This window comes from Rhincodon typus, chromosome 16, assembly GCF_021869965.1.
Source record: "Rhincodon typus isolate 14 chromosome 16, sRhiTyp1.1, whole genome shotgun sequence".
NCBI classification, from domain to species: domain Eukaryota; kingdom Metazoa; phylum Chordata; class Chondrichthyes; order Orectolobiformes; family Rhincodontidae; genus Rhincodon; species Rhincodon typus.
Window position 1 is genome coordinate 19,716,017 of NC_063347.1, and position 5,328 is coordinate 19,721,344.

General features: G+C 40.5%; 1 long non-coding RNA gene across 1 annotated transcript in view; it reads left to right on the forward strand.

The window, feature by feature from the left end:
• Positions 1-4,165, forward strand: part of LOC125485114 — a 144,329-nt gene extending 140,164 nt beyond the window's left edge. The window contains exons 6-7 of the long non-coding RNA XR_007263891.1: positions 551-685; positions 1,580-4,165. This is a non-coding gene — a long non-coding RNA (uncharacterized LOC125485114). The remainder of the gene's footprint in view (positions 1-550; positions 686-1,579) is intronic.
• Positions 4,166-5,328: the final 1,163 nt, after the last annotated feature.

The window sequence follows — 5,328 nt, forward strand, 5'->3', positions numbered from 1 at the left end:
TTAGTAACCGTTTGTTTTCTAAACTTTATTTAGTTTTGCACTTTATAGACTATAAAGGGAATCGTAGTACACCAAGCATCAGACTAAATGTGAGAGGTGTAGTCCCTAAAAAAGGTATTCCAATTCCTTCATTCAATGCTACAGCAAAATGGCTTGTACTAAAACATTTCATTTAATTTGCAATGTACATTTATGTATATCTACAATGTACAAAAGCTTTATCATAGAATGATTCAGTTCCATAGCTGTGTTCCTTTTTCTGCCTCTTCTCAGCGTGAGACTCAATGACACCAGATGTCAGCCTCCTAACAATGTTAGCAGCAAATTTAGGCATTCTGCTCCATTCACAGACATGGTTCTGCATGAACCCTCCGTTCAGGATGGAAGAGGAAAGTCAGCTTTAACTTTTGCTCTACTGTTAATTTTGTTTCCCCGGACATACATGCAATAATCTGTAACTGACATTATTATCTCTCTATGGAATAATGCAGATTCCTTCATTAAAATGTTGATCTAACCACTTTTACGTTACTTGGGAAATTTCTTCAAGAACCCCAGAAGTTTCTGATTGACCAATGCCTCAACCACCAGAAGATGCCATCTATATAAAATTGCTTTTCACAGCTTTTTGGAGTGTGAATGGGACCACGCATGAAGAGTAGACCTCTAACCAGGAAACTTGAGGGTAAGCCTTTTTAAATATTATTTGGGTAAGCTTGGAATTGCTTGTCACACCTCCACAGCAGCTTGCTCCTTTTAAACAAATGAATTGTGGAGGACTGGGTTGCCAGCTTTATCCTAGTAGTAAGGCCGGGCAAGGGGTTGGGGGTTTTAACAGGGGAAGGTGATGTCTGCTGATGACTGAATACTGTGGAGTTCAGAGAAATCCCCATTTCTTTTAGACTCAAAATTTCTTTTAAATTGATATTTTTGAAAACTGATGTTTTGGGTGTAGCACAGTTGAGGGCTCAGCAGACAATACATACTCCCGCATTTGACCAGTCCTAAACTGTCATATTAGACAGAAGAAAGCTAAAACAGGTTTTAGGTCCCTCACTTATACATGTGGGTCAAAATCCTGGAACAGCCTCCTTAATGGCATTGTATGTCTACCCTGAGTCAAATGGATAGCAGCGGTTCAAGGGCGGCACGGCGGCTCAGTGGTTAGCACTGCTGACTCACAGTGCCAGGGACCTGGTTTGATTCCACCCTTGGATGACTGTCTGTATGTAGTTTGTATATTCTCCCCTTGCCTGTGCGGGTTTCCTCTGAGTGCTCCGGTTTCCTCCCACAATGCAAAGATGTGCAGGCTAGGGGGAATGGCCATGCTAAATTGCCTGTAGTGTTCAGGGATGTATAGATTAGGTGGGTTACGTGGGATGGGCCTGGGTGAGGTGCTCTGAGGGGTGGTGTGGACTTGCTGGGCTGAAGGGCCTGTTTCTACACTGTAGGGATCCTATGATAATGCAGCTCACCACCACCTTCTCATGGGCAGGTAGAGATGACAATTGATAATGGCCCAGTCAGTAATCCCAACATTAATGAATGATTTAAAATATGGACTTATCTCTGATTTCAGGTGACCATCAGAAGTGCTCGAAAAACAGCAAATTGAATTAAATACAGAAAATGGACCCTCATCTAATATGAAAATCAACCAGTCACAATTCCATATATGATACACTGCAGTATAGAATCACCAAGAAAACATCAATTAATGGTTTATTAATGGCACTGTGGGGTTTGCCGAGTGTGGGTGGAGCATCATGGCTGCCATGGTTAGCAACATCACAACATCCGTTACATTTAGAGGGAATTGAGTACTGAGTTTTTGGGAAGCTTCAATATTATAAATAACTATTAGTTCTCTCACTCCCAAAGATCTTACCTCTGATCTGCCTCAGTTCCCAAATACAGGCTGCCCTTTGACAACTTCAACCGAAGATACAGTATTCGTTTCCATAAGGACCGAGATAATGCTAATCTCTCCTCTCATGGAGCTTCCTGCCTAACAGCTCATGTGACAAACCTTTGACATAGAATGCAGCAGTTCAAGAAGGTGGCCTTCTCAAGGGCAATAAATGCTGACCCTGCCAATGATATTCAGATACCATGAAAGAAAATTTTAAAAATCCTTAACATCTGCCTCTCCGAACTCTTCCCCCTAAGATGTACTGCAGAATTTCACCAAAGATTCTTAGACTACAGCCTCCAAACCCACAACCATTTCCATCTTGAAAGACAAGGGCAGCAGATACATGGGACTTCAACAACTGCAAGTTCCTCTCCAAGACACTCACCATCCTGACTTGGAAATACATTGCTGTTCCTTCACTGTCACTAGCCCAAAATCTTGGAATCCCCTTCCTGTGTACATTTTGGGTTAACCCACAGCCCATGGACTCAATGGTTCAAGCAGGCAGCTCACCACGACCTTCTCAAAGGCAACTAAGGACAGGCAATAAATGCTGGCCAGCCAGGGACACACACGAATGAATAATAAAAGGCTGTTTATCTGATACCCAGTACTGGATAAACAGAAATTTTCTCTATTTAATTATTGGGAAAAGAGAAGCTGTTGACTTGTGCCACTTGCATAAAATGTGTTTCCTTGCCACTGATTCTGTTCCTCTTCCTAGTAACTCTCTGAGCCTGAACCAGACTGTAGTAAACTTGGTGTCATGTTTGACTGTGATTTGAACTTCCTACCAAATACCTGCACCATCAGTTAGAAAATTACTTTCACTTCCGTAACAATATTGAACTCCACTCTTGCCTCAACTTGTTTGTTGCTGAAACCCTGATCCATGCCTTTGTTATCTCTAAAATTCTCTATTCTAATGAGGCCCAGGATTGACCTTTCGACTTCTATCCCTTACAAACTTGAATTTATATCAGTTCTGCTGCCATTATCCTAATTTTCACCAAGTCCCGCTCTCTCAACTCTCATACTTCCTAATCTACTTTCGCTTCCCGTTAATCAACACCTCAACTTTAAGGTTCTCACTGGTGTTGACACATTCCCTTCAGGTCCTCATCCTATCCTCTCTCTGTTTTCTGAAATAAAGATATCTGTGCATTGTCAATTCTGGCTTCTTGTGCATTCCTAATAGATATTCCTAATATATATTCCTAATTATATTTGCTCCACCATTGACAGTCAACTGCCAAAGTCTTAGCTTTTGGAATAACCTCCATAAATCTCTCCACGTCGCTATTTCTTTTTCCTCCTTTGAGATGCTCCTGAAAACCTACTCACTGACCAAACATTTGATTATCTGGTCTATTATGATCCTATGTAGCTCAAAGGAAAATTTAGCTTTATACTCCTCCTGTAGAACACCCTAGGACATTTTATGACCTTAAAGGTACCCTATAAATGCTGGTTGTATGACAATTTTTGACCTGGAAGCAGTAGAGTAAGAAAATCTATACTTTAAAAAAAAACCCATGGAATTTATAATCATTTTGAAGAGTGGTTGAAAAAGACGTTTTGAGAGTTTGCATCAGTTGTAGACATCTGGGGCAATTTTATTAGGTAGAAGAAATACTGATCTATTGTATCTGGTAAGTCTTGATCTGGAAGCAGCACCAAGAGAAAGGAAGATAAAACAAGAAGCCATACGGGGGGCAGACACAAAAGACTACTGGAGGCAGAAGATGATCAGCACAAAGATGGAGACCGAAAGAGAAAGTAGACCAAGACAAAAAGAGGAATACACGGAATTCATATGTGGAGATGAAAAAAATCTCTCAAAAATAAATCATTCTTTTGATTAGCAGGAAAGGAGAAAGGAGCTTAGACAAACTGATCAAGTTGGATGAAGACCTAAAACCTGGAAGGCGCAGCAAGGCTAAAGAGCTGGGCCAGCATTATTGCACATTCCTAGATGTCCTTGAGAAGGTAGTGGTGAGCTGGTTGTTTGAACCATTGCAGTGCATTTGTTTTAGGTAGACCTGCAGTGAAATTATGGGGCAATTCCAGGATTTTGACCAGTGGCACTGATGGAAGATGATAGATTTACAAATCAGGATGGTGGGTGACTTAGGGGGGGTACTTGTAGGTGGTGCTGCCATGTACCTGCTGTCCTTGTCCTTCCAGATGGAAGTGGTCATGGGTTTGAAAGATGCTGTCTAAGGAGTCTCTATGAAATTCTGCAGAGTATCTTGTAAATGGTGCACACTGCTGCTAATGTGCCTTGATGGTGGAGGGAATGAATGTTTATAGGTGTGGTGCTAATCAAGCAAGCTGCCTTGTCCCAGATGGTGTCAAACTTCTTGAGTGTGATTGGAGCTACACCCATCCAGACAATTGGAGAATATTCCATCACGCTTCTGACTTGTGCCTTGTCTATGGTGGACATGGTTTGGGGATTCAGGCAATGAGTTACTCACTGCAGGATTCTAAGCCTCGAACTTGCACTTGGAGCAACTGTATTCATATGACTGGTCCAATTTAGTTTCTGATCAATGGTAGCCCTCTAGGATGTCGATATTAAAGGATTCAGAAACAGTAATGCCATTGAACGTCAAGGAGCGATGATTAGTTTTTCACTTGTTGGAGATGGTCATTGCCTGACACTTCTGTGGCACAAATGTTTACAAGAAATAACCAACCAAGATCAGGTTATTAGTTGATTGTTTAGAAAGGATCTCTGAAAGCTAACCTTAAGTACTTTCATGGCCCAAGTGAGATGGAGTTTGTAAAATCAAGCCATACCCATAAATCTCAAAGGTGATAGTTGCTTTTGGATAGGATTCCTGACCGAGCCTGTATGAATGAAACAAAACATATTGTGAAACCCTGTGGCTATATGATGTCATACATGGTGAAAGGGAACACTTGTGGTTGTGTAAGATGTAGCTTTGTTGTGTCAACTCTTTCAAGTGTCATTTACTTTTTCATTTGAAGTATCATTTGCCTGTTAATTCATGTTTAATTTGCAGTGGTTCTGATTCATGTGACAGTTAAAATTGCACAAAGTGAAATCTTTTTGGTAATTTCTTCATTTGGAGGGGTCATTTAGTAAACTTGGTTATTTTGGTTTATGGTTCCCTGCAGGAATCGCAAGTTGATTTTGCACATGCAAACTACAGTGTGAATAACTTTTTAATTGTGTTATATAAGATGATTTTGCCCTGCTTAAAAACATAGGGTCTACATTTTATAATAAATAGCAAATAAATGAATAATTAATTGACTAAGGACTGAGCAAGGAATATACAATTCTACATCTATGACCCTTTGTTATACTTTCACAAAATATAGATGTTGGGAAACCTTGTCATTTCATAGTACATTGGGTGAGAAAAGAAAGGAATAGAGGT